The following is an 18,265-nucleotide window of genomic DNA, read 5'->3' on the forward strand; positions in this document are numbered from 1 at the left end:
GAACTACTTAACATCAACCTAGTTTATCTCAGTTTGCTTGGAAAAAAAAAAAAAAAAGTATAGCTGTGAGATTTGTTGTGATGAAGCCACATAAAGGCCAGCATAAACAATTGTGTATTAAAATTTTTTATTTTCTAGTAGAGGTAACTTCAGATATGGAAGTGACAGCACAATATTTTTGTTATGGTAGCAATGCCAGATGGAACTTGGTATATTCTTATAATTTTGAAGCATAGAAGTTCATCAATTTATGTGATCTAAATATGAAATTGGGGTAGACCTCTGCTTTGTAATGTGATATTTTGTAGATCCTGGCTATTTATATTTTGCAATAATATTTCTTAATTTTTATCTGAAAATGTTTTAATGATTTTTTGAGTGGAGAGTCCTAAATACAATGTGTTGTGTTGTGATTTATAAAGTTAACTAAATTGTATTTTGCCTGAATGGAAATATTAGTTAAACTCTTATCTTATATGCAGAGTTTGAGCTCATTTTAGAGCCATCAACTTTCAGAGAAGATGCAAAGCAGCAGGAATACTGACAGTTCCCAGCAGTCTTCCTATATGTTTTCAAGAGCTGTCCTTTCCTTGTCTCTTGCAGGACAGACATTTTATCTTGAAACTGGCATATCTGTTAGGAAAAATCCTGGAACATCAGGAAAAATCCTGGAACATCTTAAAAGAGAGAACCTCAGATTATTTTCCCTAAGTACAAATATAAACTCTGAAATTTTATGGGTTCAGTATGTTTACCTTTCTAAAAGAGGCCTGGGAAGCAAGTGGTTGCCGTACTCCTCAGCACCCCATTCAGGCAGAATTTGGGCAGGACCCATGTTGGGCCTCCCTTAGGAAGTGGAGACCAGAGGCAAGCTTAACTCCTGGCTGCAGTGCAGCCTACCCAGTCACTCAGTGCTATGACTGCGGGCTTTGCAACCTGAAACGTCCCTACAAGCACTCACCCACTTCCTCAGTTTCATGCTGTGAGAAAGCTGTGCCCGTAGGCTTCAGCACAGCCCACTTCCATTTTAAAGCCACAGTCCATTTTACAAAAAAATAAATGAAAAAAAATACTGAAAGTTCTAATTACAAGATAAATCTGAGGGTGTTGTGGTTTGAGCCTGGTTAGCAGCCAAACAGCACGCAGTTGCACACTCCTCCCTTCTCTTCCAGCAATGAGAAAGGACAAATGAGCCAGGCTTGGGATTCGAGATAGGACCGGGAGGGACAGATCACCCATTATGATCATGAGCAAAAGGCAGACTTGTTAGGGGAAGAAAAAAAGAACATACATTTATTACAGACACTAACAACAACACTTAACAGAGTAGGACAGTAAGAATCATTTCCACATCTTGAAGATACCTTCCCCCCACCCCTCCATTCTTCCAGGGCTCAGTTCTGCTCCCAATACCTCTACCTCCTTCCCCCAGAGGCGTAGGGAATGGGGGGTGCAGCCAGTGCTGCCTCTTCTTCCATCTTCAGTGTGGGGAGCTTCTGGAACTTGTTCCCCCTGCTCCATCATGGTCCCCTTCTCACAGGAGACAGTCTTCCACAAACTTTCTCTGATGTGAGTCCCTCCCATGGGCCGCAGCATTTCCCTACACTGCTCTGGTGTGGGACGCCAAATTCCTCCAACTGGATTCCCTCCCATGGGCTGCAGCCCTTCCTGAGCTGCTCCAGCATGGGACACCCCCACATGCTGCAATCCTCCCAGTGCTGAACTACAGCAGTGGGACTACCTTTTCCCATGAGACCCTGGCCTTCTTCAGGCACAGACGCCTTGATCATCCAGGCAAAACACAGGCCATAAATCAATGTCTGCTCCACCATAGATCTTCATGAGTGGCGAGGGGGGCCACCCTGCCGTCTCACCACAGGATACAGGGGGGTCTCTGCTCCGGCACACCTCCCCCCTCCTTTCTTCCTCTGCTCGTCCACTGACCTTGGTGTTCACGCAGCTGCCACAACTCCTCCTCACAAGTCCGCCTCCTCCTCACCAGGTCCCTTCTTAAATATGTTATCTCAGAGGCCCAGATGATTGGCTCAGTTTTGGTGCAGAGGTAGATCTGGCTTGGAGCTGGGGGAGCTTCGAGAAGCTTCTCACAGGGGGCCGCCCTATAGCCCCCTCCCCTGATACCAAAAAACCCCACCACTCACTCAAACCCAGGACAGAGGGGAACATATAGGACAGGCAGGATAAAATATGGTGTGGACATGGCTCAGTTAGGCCATTTATTTGGCCTCAGATTCAGGAAATGGACCACCTATATCCATGTTTCACCTAGAAATATAAACATAGCCAATAAGGTGGGTAAGGCTTTTGCAGTCCCTTGGAATCAGGGTAGGGCAGGTGGGCATGTGAACAGTAGTGACTTGAGATGATCTGAGGTGAGAGTCATGAGATAAACTTAATCAAGAAATATGTTGTAGAATTTAGAACTGGAAGACTATTGTTTCTTGATAGGATAACATTTAGTATGAAAACACTGAACATTGTGGAAACATTAGGAGGGAAAAGTGACAGTGAAAAAAAAGGATGGAAATAAATGGGTAATGGCTACAGTTTAGAAACAGTTCATCCTACAATATTTGTCTTTGCTTTTAATATACGTCTATTAAAAACACTATTCTCAATTTGTTTATAACAGTCACAGGTCTGGTTTTCCGTATTTTGAAAACAAATTCAATTTTTCATATTTATCTAGTAGAATAGTACATTGGAGCAAAGGATTTACTCATATATTCTTAGGTTATTGATATTGCAAAATGTAGTAGAGCACATAATGGGAGGACGGATATCAAGCATATATTTTATCCAGCATCATTCAGCGTGCATTTTATCTAAGTCAGTTTGTTCATTAATTCATACTTCTTTTAATAGAGATTTTAATATAGCAACTCGAATGTTTATTGGGAGCACTTGCTCTAACAGGAAAAGGGAAAATATTAATAATGCAGGTACAATTCATGGGCTGCATGAAAATAAAAGGAGATTTGTTCTTTGCTTTACAACAAAAGTAATCTCATCTGTAATGGAAGAGGTTGAAGTGGTTCATGTTTTTGGAGTTGGATGTTCATTACCTACACCATTCAACATATGCTTTTTAAATAATATCTCATGTTAGAATTCATTGTCAATTAAACTTCACATCTGACTACCAAAGCCAGGCATCCAGCACATGTCTGGTGACAGATAAATTTTCCTTTTCAGTGCTAAGGGTTCATCAGTCCCTATCACTAACAGGCTTTCCCAAGTTACCAGGTACATAAAGACCTCTCCAGGATCTTCATCTGAACTACCACATAATTTTTTATAACATGAAACTAGAGGCCAACAGTTTAACTAAAATTTCATATGAAACTTGACTTTGTATTATATTTAACTACAGTGATATTGGAAAAGTGGGGACACAAAAGAGAATTGAGCTCTTCCACGTGCTTATTGCACAACTCTTGATAAAGTGGTGAGTAATCTTATAATGTTAGTATATGTAACACATTCCAGATATTCTGAGGATGCTCGTCATACTTATACACGCATACTTAGAACTTTGCTTCAGAGTAAGCTACAGATCTGCAAGTGACTGCTACAGAAGCTCTGAAGTAACAGAACTGAGCAAACCACATCCTCTTCTACTATTTGGTGTATCCCACCGTTCCTCACCTTTATCTCATTCAGTCTGATACAGACACCTTAACTCTTGTGACCCAGTTTAGACATCTATTCAAGAATTAATTGAACTCCAGTAATACCTGTTTCTGCCCATGGACTATACAGGGGACTATCACGGAAATTTCTACAATGTAATATGTCCATAGTTGCTCAGATGAAGCATTTTCAAAGTGATGACATGAAAAAATGAGAATGGTCTTCCACCTATTTTTAATCAGAATAGAGTGAGATAGTTCTTTCCCCAAAGGAGCAATTTATCATGAAATCAAAGAAAAGGTGTTAACTCAAATGCTATCTAAGGGCTGTAAGTTACTGAGGGCAGGAACTTGAAAGTTACATGTGATACAGACAAATGGCAACATTACCAGGTGCCTTTGTGGTCTAGTCCTTAATGGAAATGCAAAATGAATTTGCAGATACACTGACTAATTTCCCACTTACTGCAACATTCCCACTTACTGCACTAGCAGTCAGAATGCCCCTCTGAAATATGAGCTGAGTATGAATAAAAGAAAAATTCTCCTGTTTTGTGATAGGGCATTTTATGTTTAGGTACAACCTGTCTTCCATAGGGGAGAGCTTTAGAAACTTCATACAATAAACAGAGTTTCATGTTTCTCTGAAATGCAAGTGCATCAAAGATGAAAAATATAAACTTTTCAACATAGAAATCCAGGAATACATAATTGCTTATCACAGAAAATACACAGTTATTTCAATGACAAAACTACTTAAAACATAATTTGGTGGGGCAAACCATATTTTGAGAACAGTATCAATGTCCTTAATAAACACAAGTGATCTCCTTTGAAAGACTATTCTTGAAATAGTTCATGATCTAATGCTATACTTTACACTGCTGTAACAGCAGATTCAGAGAGAAAAGAATCTACTGAATGTCAACATCACTTCCTTTAACATCTAGTTTCTACAAAAGATGTGATTCAAAATTTTGCTTTATTTATAGTTCACAGCCATTTTGTACCTGAAGCTAGTAAGAAAATACAGCCTTGTCTCTGAAGAGAATTTTGTTTACTGGTGTTGTTTGCTTCACCCATATATATATGTAGCTCATTCAGACTGCATTTGTCCACATACATGTAAGCACAAAATTTTTTTTTCTCTTTACACGGGGAAAAATGCTATCCTCATTTTTTTTTTTTTGTTGGAAGCTTTCCAACTAAAGCATTGGGGAAAAAAAAAACACAGCAAGTTCTAGGTTGACCTATGTTAGCAGTTACCCCCCACTTCCTTTCTCTCCTCACTGAAAAAAATAAGAAAGATACAAATTGCAGAATATGAATCTCATATGAACAATCAATTGATAATTTGGGATATGAAACTTATCTTTACAAAAGTAGTCTGTGAGTTTTAAAAGACAATAAAAATCCCATGATTGACAGGATCTCTACTGCATCCTAAAAAAATATTTTAAACTGTGACTAGATAATGAAATGTCTATGATAGAGACTTTATCAAATTTTTAATGAATGATTCTATAACTGAATGCATCTCTGAAAATTAGCAATACTGTGTGGTTCCTAATGAATCAACATGCTGCTGTTGACCAGTGTGTGCAATACATACCTGCTTCTTATTAAATACAGAAGTCACCCAAAGTTACTTAGATACAGTATATTTTGGGTAGGAAAAAACTGGTTTTGAAATATGGAAAACTTGGAAAAAGACTCAACAGCATAATTTTCAGTATCTTTACAGAGCTATAAACTAGATGACCAACTTCAAGCAGGGCTCTGGGAAGTATTGAATTTATGCCAAGTAGGATATATGTTTGATTTCAATATTTTCTTGGGGAATATCTGACTGCACAGCTAAGTCCAACCAAAATAAAATGGGAAGCTCTGACTAAATAAGTCTCACTACCTGAGGAAACTGAATGTAGTTTAATTGTGTAAGCTACTGCCTGCAATATGGAATACCTATATTTTAAATAAACTAGACTATATTGTAAGCTATAGGCATAAATAAGCAATTTAGAGAATGATTCATCTGACCTATTTAACATCTTAAGAGAAAGACAATATTTTAGCACATTACTTGGAAACAAAGATCTAAAATTCCTACATATTTTGTGATATGAGGCAAATTACTTGTATCCTTAGTTTTTCTCCTGCAAAATATAGCATATATCATTACTTGCCATATAGTATTTTTGTAAAATGTACTATGTATTACTACTGTACCATTAAATACTCTAGCAAAGTATGGGTTTGTTACTAGGATAAGTTGTTAAAATACAACTGTTTACTACTATCTTGGATTTATATTTCTTTTCTGTTCATCCTACTTGGTCAATGCCTTTTGTATGGTCTTCAGTAGAAAATATTTAGTTTATAAAACTATTCAGCTATGCCTCCATTCAGCTATAATGCCGGTGTCTATGACCTGAATAAGAAAGATCAATTTATGTTTAAAAATCAGACCAACCCCTATTTCCCACACCATTGATCTGTTCATTACGAAGTATGTTTTTCACATATGCATCTCCACAAACTACTGTAATTCAATTAAAAACTACTAGGTGCCTTATCTTTCAGATTTTGTAATTTACTATTACTACCAGTTGGTACTTTTGGATAAAGAAAACGTTTTCTCAACTTAGTTACTGCTTGTAAATTTATTTGTTGTTATGGTTATACATAATGTTACATGAATATTTATTATGTATTCTGAAATTTTGAATATAGCTGTCTGAGAAAATTTATGAACGTGCAAATGGCTTATCATATTCAAGGTTAGCTAATTATTTAAAAAATAAGTGTTATAGTTGATCTTCTGTACTGTATCCAGTGTTGTAGAATATGTTCTGAAGATGTCGGCTATAAAAATTAAGATGTTCCTGAACATCCACATTCTTTCACTCAGTGAATTCTTAAAATTCAAAGTGCTGGCAAAGATAGAATAGCAACCAACCACTGAGTTTTATGGCATCACCTACCCTGTTGCAATTTCAGATAAAAACAGTACGAGCTTCAGCTTCGGAGAAAATCATGCCTAGCTCCTTGATGCTCTGTGCTTCTGTTATCATAGCTGAAGCTATGATTAAATGCTGCTGTTGTGGAATTGTATAGCAGCTGAATGGTTCTATTATGTCAATTCTGTCTGTAACTGGACTATTTAAAAGACTTCATTTCAGATATCCCAATTTTTGTTTCAACACCAAAATAAAGTGAAATTTAAATTAACTTCTGAATAAGTATTAATAAAATTGGTAGATGAAGCACTTCTGACAAACATCTTTTAACTAAATAGTTCCATTGAGGTTATAAATTTATAAATTCCTCATTTAACTATTGTTTACTCAAAATATAATTATATAAATATTAAATATTTATTTAAACTAAGTATTATTTCAGAATTGAAGATATAATATTGTATTTCTTTTCTACAAAGCTAAACTATTATTACATTACTTTTCTTCAGTGGGAGACAGTTTACTTAATCTTCAAAACTATATATGAATTAAAACATTGAAACTATTCTAAGGAAGTATTTATGCATAACTTTTTACTTTGAAGAATACATAATATTTCAAAGAAAGTAGATATAACAGATATTTTTCCAAAGGCTGTTAACTGGGAATATGTTTTCACTGTATTTAAATGTTTGAAGGTGTATCTGATTTTCTGATGAGAAAATAGCAAAAATAACAGAAAAATTTGTGTGTTTTTTTCAATAAAGCCAGAAGTATTTCTATCATATGCAACCATATAGGCTTTCATAGTCATTCTACTGAACATGAGCCAGTTAGCTGGATTTTTTTTTTAAATGTATTTGACAATATGTAGTGTATTCCAAATGTATATTTATACAGATAATGCCAGAATGACACTTATGACACTTCTAAATATTAATTAGCTGTTCAAACATGTTGTATATCAAAGCACATCTGGTCTGTGGCAAAATGTAAAAAGAAATGGCACATCACCCTTTAAGATAGGTTGATAGGGTCACACAGATCAGCTTGTTTCTATCTCCACTTAGGGAGTTTCATGAGCATCTCACTTTTTATGACATAATTTGCATTTTAGGAAGCATTATAACATATGCTGACATGCCAGAATTTTCTCAACAAACAGTTGTTATCTGAGTGGTGGAATAGAGCTTCAGGACTGGAATATCTGAAACTTTTTTCTTTCTGTCCTCAGGGGGTTCAAGCTTACATCCTTGTGAGAGTCTGACAGTTCTCAGGCTACAGACGACACAGTCACATGGTGTCTTCCTGTTAAAGTCATGCCATTGCACAGCCAGTAATGCTAGACAGAAGGGGCAGAACTGAAATCAGGAAAGAGAAGTCCTGACAGTTCAGCTGGATACTTAAGTGTTCTCATGGGAGAAGGAAAAGCTAGGGTTTTGTTTCTGTTCCCATGATGACTTCTTTGTCTTCTTTGTTCATACAAAAGCTCCCCAATGCAGCACATAAAAGCAGATGTAGACACCTTTGTTGTAGATCAGATGAACCACATATTCATTGTCTGAGAAGTTAGGTGAAGGTGAACTCTTGGACTCTAGTCTACTGAATTTTACGTAAAACCATTTCCAAATTAAGATCATGATATTTAGGTCTCTAATTCCCATAATCCTTTCATTTAGTTAGTTCTTGAGTAAGTTTCAGGACAGGTAAGACTTTTAAGGGAAGTCAGATTTTCATTGTCCTGGTTTGGGCTGGAATAGAGTTAATGTTTCTTTTTGGTAACTAGAATAGTGCTGTGTTTAGATTCAGCATTGAATCTCATTGGTATGAGAAGAATGTTGATAGCACACTGGTGTTTTCAGCTGCTACTGAGATTTCAAGGACTCTCCAACTCCCCATGTCCTGCCCGTGCTCCAGTGCACAAGAAGCAGGGAGGGAGCACGGCCAGAACACCAGATCCTAACTGGCCAATGAAATGTTCCATATCATGTAATGTCATGCTCACTATATAGAGGAGGTGTGGTAGAGAAGGGGGTCTCTCTCTCTTGCTTCCGGGATTGTGCTTGCGGGATCTTGGTATTTTGGGATTGCTAGCCAGGAACGGGCTGGGTATTGGTCAGTGAGTGGTGAGCAATTGCACTGTGCATTGCCCGTTTATATTTTCTATTGCTGTCATTGTTTTCATTTTATTGCCATTATTAAACTGTTTCTATCAAAACCTGTGAGTCTCCCTTTATCCCTCCAATTCCCTCCCCTATTCCGAGATGTGGGGGGGAGGGTGGGTGAGCAGCTATGGGGTGGTTGGCTGCCGACCAGGCTCAAACCACGACATTCATGTAAAGTGGAATTGCTATTTTGCAGTGATTTTTCAGGTCTGGAAATCCTCAGAGTATATGGAACTAGAAATTGCAGGAAACATAGGTAGAAGGCATACCTGAAATCGGACTGCTACTATGTAAATACTTTTGAGAAATGTGGTAAATGATCATGAATTTTTTGAGGTAATATCTTCCAAGATGATATGATGCTATCAGACATATTTCAGATAATGTCTTTATTATCTAAGTATCAAAATTATGTGCTGAGATACTAGAAATAAAATATTGTTTTTAAACAAATATTTCTTTTTAATTGAGATTAAATAATATGTTATGCTAAAGAATTAATATGAATTAATATGAATTATTCTGAACATTCATGTAGATTATACCAATTTCGTTGTGATAATAGCTGGAAATAGAGACAGCAAGATTGTTATTGGCAAAGACGAAAATGAAAGAACAGTAGTTTCTTTTACAAGATTTAGCAATAATAGCATATACCAGAAAAGCTTCAGAATCTGATAGCTAATTTGCTACTACATTAATGCCCTGTCCAACATTAGAAAATAGTTTTTGAATCGCTCTATATTTTGTCTGATTATAGTAAATTTTATGTATAATATTAAGGTCTGTGACAAACCTTTATTAAATCAGATTTGTGTTATCACTGAAATGTATTTTTCTGCTTCTTGATTGCATTAAAGTTCTGCTAGAGTAAGCACTGATGAGCAACTTTTCTAAATTTTTCTATATGTAAAAGATGAAGAACGATGCCTGCGAAGAACAACCTGAAGTTACTGATTCCTATGCAATGTCCTTTCACAAATCTGTGAAAACATTTCATATATGCTTGTAAACAAATAGCTACCTACCTGGAGAAATAATTCTTAAAACCTTTGAAAATGCTCTTCTTAATATATTTCCTTAATTATACCTCCCCTCCTCTTTCTTACAGTGTTCCAATTTACTTTTGAATTAATTCTAAGAAAGATTAGACAGAATTCATGTTTTCTGAAAGTAAGATCAGTTATCAGTCAAATAATTGTTTAAATTGTGGCACAAATAAAACCCCACTTTGTAGACATCTACAATGAAGTAACTAAGTGTAGGGCCTTGATTCAGTTGTGCCAAGATCAAGTAGTGCCCCCATATAGTGTCTGTGTGTGGGCAACTGAACTGAGCTCTGGGGGATCCACTGACCATAGCAGTTATTATGCCTAACTCACCTATAGACAGTTATAACATGGTTTAGTTGCCGTAATTACAGTATTGACTTCTGAAATTCTGCTGAATTTCTTGGAGTATCTCCTTCTGCTGGTACAGAAGTACACAGATCTCTTGCAACACTTCTGCAATATATGCCAACACCAATGGAGGTTTTAAATACTCCTGGCTTCTCAAATGACACTTGTGCTTTTGTCTACATGTAAGTTAGCTTTATAAACTTTTATGAAAGTCATTGGAGTTCAAGGCCTTAGTCCACTCTCCAGTGTGGAGTGGGCTTTGCCACTAAAACCAGTGTTAAAACCTAAATGGTTAAAGCCTACCCCTGCTTGTCATCTTTTCTAAAGAAAGTAAATTCAGTCTGTGCAGTGAATAAGCAGTAAATCTAATGAATTATTGGGGTGGCAACTTCCCTACAAGCATGCATTTAATTTCCTGAGAGGTTTCTCTAGCCTTCAATCACTAGAGGCGAGGAGGAGCACTTGGCAGCTGGGAGCAGACTGTTGACCATGGAGAAGTTCATATGGTCTGGATGTCATTCATATGAAGGACTGTAAAGAAAGCCCCACCACTGCTGTGTGTATGAGAAGAGCCTCACATAAGATGCTTGCTAATTTACATTTTTCTTCTGTGGGCCTGCTTTTCTGAAAAGACTATATATTTTCCATTAGGTATCTAACCTCATCATTTTTTCTGTTTCTGAAAAGTACTGCACTAAGTAGTGAAAAATAGTAATTCCACGTATCTAAAAGGTTTTGACAAAGGCAACATGTTTTGGGCAGGGGTATAATATAATCATATAAATGCTTATTCTGATAAACATTGAAAAGGTGTTTGGAACAATAGGAATTTCTCAGTTCAGGTGAAATCTTTGAAAAATGGTAATGACAAATGAATTGGTTACTCAATAGCCCAGTAGTTTTATTAGCTATATGTATCTTGTGCCACATATGCCTACAAATAGAGAGTAATATTCAGACTAAGAAATCACAATTATCGTAGTATAATAAGTCCTATTTGAGGAATGTTTTTTATGATTAGAAAATTGAACACTGTAATACAACTGAGTATAAAAGCTGCTTATAATTTTGATACTATGTGGAGCTGCTTTAATTCAATAGTCACTGCTCTCAATGACAGTAAATCACTCGTACTTTTTTTTAAAACAAATATAAACACACAGTTATTGTACTCTTTTTTTTTTTTTCTTAGTGAATAAGCTACCTTTTTTAAAGAGTAAGTTATTCTTAAGACACTTTCTAAATGGCTGCAAATTGCATTTACAGTATGACACTCAGATGATTCATATGATATTTTCTGCTTATATTAACTGAATGTTTTGAAATGGGTGTTCCTGGTGAGAAAATTTGAAAGAAAAACCCATTTACACTACCAGACAGACATTCAGAGCTCGTTTCACTGCTAAGAAACTGAAGAACACTGTGAATTTTTTTAAAGTATTAGTAATTTTCTCTTTTTCCACACGGAATAATATTTTGAGGATAAGTAGTAACATGAAAATAATTTTTTGGCTCCTAATATGGCTAATGTTCCAAAATCAGTCAAGGTACTTCTTGAACAAAAAATATTTCATATTCTGGATTGATTTGTTGTTTTCCTCAGATGTTTGGTTTGAATAATTATAGTTGAAATGTATATTTTTCTCTTCTCATTTTTTTTTCTCCTCAAGCAGCTAACTTGCAATATATCACAGCTGTCATTATAATGAGAGAAAAGATCATGATGCAGCAGAACTTAGTCAATTCAATTATATTGAAGATGCAGTGAAATTATTTTTGATAGAAATGCACCTGCCGAGGCTGCCTGCTAGGCTAGTCCACAATTAGACACTGTGTAAAAAGTTATTAAAAAGTTCATTTAGACAATTTATCTCTCAAGTGTGGCAGGGGACTATTTCCCTGAAGGAAGGGCCAAAACTCTGGAGAAATGTTTATTTCAAAAGTAAAGATAGACTATGCAGCCTTGTTCTAGTAAAAGTAAAATGAAGACACACGCTGTCTTTAAAAAGAAGTCATAGATCTAAAAGATTTCATAGAGGGATGGGATCAAGACAACACTCAACTATATAGCCTTGGTCCACAGGTGTAAGACCAACACAAAAAAGATGAGGATTTCTTAAGGAAAAAAAAAAAAAAAGGACAGAACATTTCAAGTATCAGAGTCTCTCTAATTAGCACTCCATTGACATTGGATTTCATTGGTAGAAATAATGCAATAATAAAAGGCAAAAGAAGCTTTTTATAGAAAATTCTTGAGAAAAATGAGTGAAGGCATAATCTACTTTTTATGAAGAGTCATATTGCTTGCATTTTGGAAACAACTTCTCCACCCCAGTACTACCAGGAAGAATAATATATTTCACTGTGTGAATGACCTTCTGATGCAGATCTCACTGTTCCTGTCTGGCTGTGTCACAGCCAGCAACTGAAGCAATAGCTTATTTGTGCTAACATGAAGGAAAATTTTCCATTAAAATATTCATACTCAAAATTATTTTATTACATGGTGCCCATTCACTTTCCCAAGAAGGTAATGAATTTCTTCTGGAGCTTAGATCTTCCTGACTGCTTGAGTCATTACTTTGTGATTTTTTTTTTTTTTTTACAGCTTATTTTGCTTACAAGTTATGATAGCTTTGTGCCATTTTGCTCATAGATGAGAGTGATCGCTATTGTGATACGACAATTTTGTGCAGTTCATATTTTGAGTTTAAGAACTGCTGATTGTTTTAACCATTATTTTGTAAATATATCCTGTTATATTGTTCCATCGGTGAAGATTTTGTTTCAGTAGTGGTTCTCATTAGTATGGAAAAGATACATGAATCATCTTCTCTAGCATGGTATTGTCAATTACATGTTTTAAGTGAGTTTGAATATTGTCATTGTAAAAAGTGACTTGTACATTTGGGAATTGTTTTAAGTTTTCAAGAGCATTTGTCCATGAAGGATATATCAGGAAAAGAGTAGTATCTTCTTAGTTATGAGGAATGACAATTCACTTCTTAAAGCTAGACAGCAGATGGCCAACATGTCATTGGTATTATTCCTCTATAAAAGCATCTATACAAATCTAGAAAAAATATACACACAGGGTTCTTCAGTAACTTCCCCAAAATTATTATACTAGCAACCAAAGAAGGTATTAATAGAAGACTTCCTAAATGACCTCGTTTCATCAAGTATATTGAACAAATGAATTAAAATATATACATATAAATCAATATATTTTAGGTATATCTTTAGAAAACATATTACCTGTATCTTGTTTACATAAGAATAATTTCAATGTGATACGTAAAAGAAGGTACCTGATAACTGATATCAATGTGTTGCTAGAAGAAACCAGACACCTGTGGTATATAAAGAAGTCAAGAAATTAAAAAAAAATAAATATTCTTACATTGATTTATTTGGAGAATCTGACTTTGAGTATGTGAGTGGAAGATGTAGTCTAGGTTCATAAACTCTGTTCTGAATGGCTTCCCAGGAGAATTTTGGTTCCAATTCAAAACAAACATGCTAAGTATTTGAACCCCATATTTTTTTAATCTTTTTTTTTTTCCCAACTTTTGTCACAAAGTGGTAGTAGTCTTGCAAAAACTAATGAACTTCTGAGATATATGTCTTTGGGGGATGCAGTTATATAAATATCACAGTTTTGGGCATCTTAGAATGCCTCTCTGACACGTGGTATGTTTCAGCCATTAGCTGAGATTAACAGTTAATTCATATCTGCAAAATATCGTCACCCATTTTCATATATATATTTTATCAAATAATTTAATTTTTAATTGAAAATTAGAAATATCCATTTTCTGTTTAGCTTAACATTCTTGAAACTTGTTTTGTAACAAATATAATGATGTACATAAATTAAAAGAAGATGCAGTAAAGCTACTGGTTGGCAGGAAAGCCCTATTTCCATATAGAATAAACAATGTTATTTCTGTTTGTGCATCACAGAATCGTAGAATCATAGAATCATTTAGGTTGGAAAAGACTGTTAAGATCATTGAGTCCAACCATTAGTCTAACACTGCCAAGTCCACCACTAAACCATGGTCCTAACTGCCATACCTACACATCTTTTAAGTACCTCCAGAGATGGTGACTCAACCACTTCCCGGGGCAGCCTGTTCCAGTGCTTGACAACCTTTTTGGTGAAGAAATTTTTCATAATATCCAATCTAAACCTCCCCTTGTACAACTTAAGATAATTTCCTATCTTGTCCTCTCTCATCTTGTAGTATATATATGGAAGAGATTTCAATAATTATTTGTACATATACAGAGTTCAAAATGTTTCCCTCAAACTAATGAAGGAGTCTCAAACTGGCCAGTGAAAATAATTATGTAAATACTAATGATTAATCCATAGTTTATTCAATAACCTGAATAAATCAATTATATTCCATGGCTTCTTATAGCAAAATACATGCCCTTATACTCAAGAATAATTAATGTAAGAAATAACAACAATGACAAAAACAACAAAGACAAGTAAGCCCATAATATATGTTGGTTAACTCCTGAAAAGGTTAAGAACATCAAATTTTCAAATATCACAACCTGACTTTAATGACCCAGTAGTAGGCTGACATTTACAGTACTGTTTTTATGTAATAACACATCACATGCAAAGATCAGCAAGTGCAATGTAACTGCTTATCTCAAAGGAGAAAAATAAGTAATAATGGTACAAGAGAGGTTAATAACAGGTACAGGTCCAGCCTGGCTTTTATCAGTCTCTTTAGAAAATGAACTGGGAATTGCTGTCGACTTGATTGGAAAACGGAGAGGAGAAATAGATACATATGGGACACATCAGTCAGAGTGGAGAAGACTGGTTTGTGTGAAGGTTGTTTGCAAGGTTACCTGCTCTGACGCAATTGAAAACTAAAATTTGCATCTCAGAGCTTTGTTCCTGTCTCAACATAGTGTCACATAAATTGTCCGCCCTGGGGTTTTAATTTCACAGATGTCTAAACTCATTTAGAAATTAAAGTGCAATAATCTGTGATCCACACTATATCTCATCACTGATTTTTCTCAGCAAATGCTACACGGTGACTGTTTTGTTTACACATAAGAATTATACTCAAAGTTAGGATTTGGGTTTTTTTGGTTTGTTACATCTGTGCATTTATGTGAAGGTTAAAATATTGTCTATTTTTCTCTAAAATTTGTTTTATTTTTGTGGGGGAACTTCTGATTCTATATTTTTTTTAAATATTCTTATAATCTGTGGTCTTTTATAATCCCTAATCAGTCTGGCTGGATGACAGATGCTTTGTAATGATTTTAATTATGTTCTTTTTTTTTTTTTTTTTTTTTTTTTAACAAAGATATTATCCTCTAAGGTACTGGCTTTCAGTGAAAAAAAAAAAAAAAAATCATTTTACTGTTCAGGAGGATTTTCAGCAGTTTAGTTGTAGTGTGAATCTTAGTACAACAGTGTATTATTGATTTTCTAGAGGAAATGATTGGATTAATTTTAGTTGTACATTGTGTTTTTCAATTTACATAAAAATATAAACTTGCTTATTTGAGATCATGATTGACATTTCTGAAGATAGAAACAAGCAAGCAATTAATCAGCAAAACTTGAGCCAAGGTTAACATATAAGAATGTGGTTGCAACCTCCTCATATTAGGGGTTTAATTAAATATATATATATATAAAAAAATAAGATATTTATAGTCTTTACTTATGGACGCCCCAGCTCCAAAAAGTCCAAGGAAATAAATATTTTTTGAAATTTCCTCTGAAAGTATCATGATTTTCATTTTGTGGATTACATGCAACAGTTCTGGATATCCAGAAACTGACCTGTCAAACAGAAGCCTTGCTACTTTAAAGCTAGTATTCAGTTTGAACAACCCTCTCTCTTGCAGCTGTAGCAACATTTTGTGGAGCAGACATGATGTCTACAGTAATCTGTTCTGCCATTCAAACTTCATAACTTGAAATTACATACCGAAAACATAATACAGATTGTGGAACTCCATTACAATGCTCAGTTGGCATGCTTCAGTTTCTGAAGGAATTGTGTTATAGATTCCTGTATTGTAAAGCTGAACGAACAGAGCTGATAAACATACTACTTCAGGTCACCCTCTAATGTTTTCCCAGACACCAAAGACCCTTTACATGTTTTATATAATCTTAAAAATAGTAGAAAATCAAAAATTCCACTATTATCCATAAACATCATAACTAGCCCCATTAAACTGTGCCTATTTTGTCTATTTAAATGATTTTTTTTTTTTTTTTTTTTTTCTGTCTATACTGTTTATTGATGGCTGGCCAGACAATCTATTAGATCACCAGAATTGCATTAAAAATTGCATTAAAATACAATGTCGATTCAAAGCAACGGTGAAGAGCATTGTATTTAACGTTGATTTGCAGTTAAATTAAAAAAGGTAAGGAGGTGATGAAAAAGAAAAAGGGATGTTCTGACTGAAATTTTTATATTTTTGTTATTGCTAGTAAATTGTGTACTCCATTCTTGCGTGTCTGCAAATATAGTTTGCTTAATAAAATCTTTCCTTAAGAAAGAACAATGCATAGTAATTACACACCTTACAGTATGATTATCATGAAATATACCATATCAGAAGCAAATTGACCCCAAGTCAGTTTATTCACACACCCTAAGATTTCCCCAGTATAAAGACCTGGAAGTTCCGTAGTTCCAGTCTCTACAGCATAGTTGCAGGCAGGGTAAGAGAGTAACAGAAGTGCTTCTATACTTTTTGTGGTTGGTATTTTTCAAAACAGTATATAACTACCACTGAGAGTGATATTCATCTCACTTAACTGCAGTCATCTGTATTTGATCTATTTACCCTTGAGTACCTTTGCTAAGGAAAGAAATAGACATTCCTAGGTCACATCCTGTTCTGATATAAACTTCTAGGGCTAAACACAGTTGCCTAAATTCAAGGACTTAAATCTATTTGAGATGTTCTAAGACATCCAATACTAGGGGATTGGCAGATGTTTGAAACTGCTTTCCTGACGTTTGAAAAAAGCCCAGATAGTATATGTTCTGCAACAGATTTTTGCCTTTCTGGCACATCAGCAGAAGGCCATGTGGGATTTCTTAACCCATATGTCACTAGACATGTTTAGGCAATTTAATTGAGTCGCTGGAATTATGGTGAATCGTTTCCTAGATAAGCCCATTTCTCTCCATTTCCTGTGGAAGGAGCCTTTGGAGTTAGTTTGGATGTATATTTGGTCCAATGAATCCTCCTTGGAAGCTACAAAATGACATTCCTTAACACTGTTGGGTTTGATGTTAACCTAGAGTATGCAACTCCTCAGTTATAGGCCTTGTATTCTTCAGAGTTACCTTTGTATTTGTCCTGGAGAGCTGAGTTGGACTGTAAGAATACCAGTGGCTGGACTATGATGGGAACTTGATGAGAACCAAGTACCACAAAACTTCTGTAGTTAAAAAGTGGTGATGTGGCTCTTCAGCAGGAAAGCAACAGGACAGGTCTAGAAAACAGTAATCTTATTCAATGTAAAAAAATAATGCATGAGGCCCCAACCTGATAATAACTGCATTAAAGACATTATTTTGAGCACATAAGTTTTACCTTGACCATACTGAGAGCTTTAAGACTTCTCAGAGCACAGTATTGTGTTGAAAATGCTTTTAATAAATATTGCAGCAATGGCTCCTGCAAGATGTGGTGCTCTGAACTGCTACTGGAATTAGTGAAAGAACATGGTCTCTTGCTGCTGTGAGAAATGAGTTTAGCTTACCACAGGATCCTCTTACAAACTGATGGATCACTCTTTTCTTCCAAAAGATTTATTGTATTTGAAGACTGGAGGTTCTCTAGGCATTAATTAAATATTGAGTGGGATTTTTGTGTACTTTGGGGTTTTTATTATACTGAATATAATAGTGAAATCTACAGTAAACTGAGTAATTCATTCCCTATTTCCCATCAACTGGCAGGTGTTCAGCCATCTCCAGGAAAGCAGGGTTTCATCACACATAATGGTGACTTAGGAAAACTAACACCATAGCTCTGAACGTCCCCCTCTTCCTTATTCTTCCCCCAGC

This window comes from Tyto alba, unplaced genomic scaffold (assembly GCF_018691265.1).
Source record: "Tyto alba isolate M040663 unplaced genomic scaffold, T.alba_DEE_v4.0 Super-Scaffold_45, whole genome shotgun sequence".
NCBI lineage: Eukaryota > Metazoa > Chordata > Aves > Strigiformes > Tytonidae > Tyto > Tyto alba.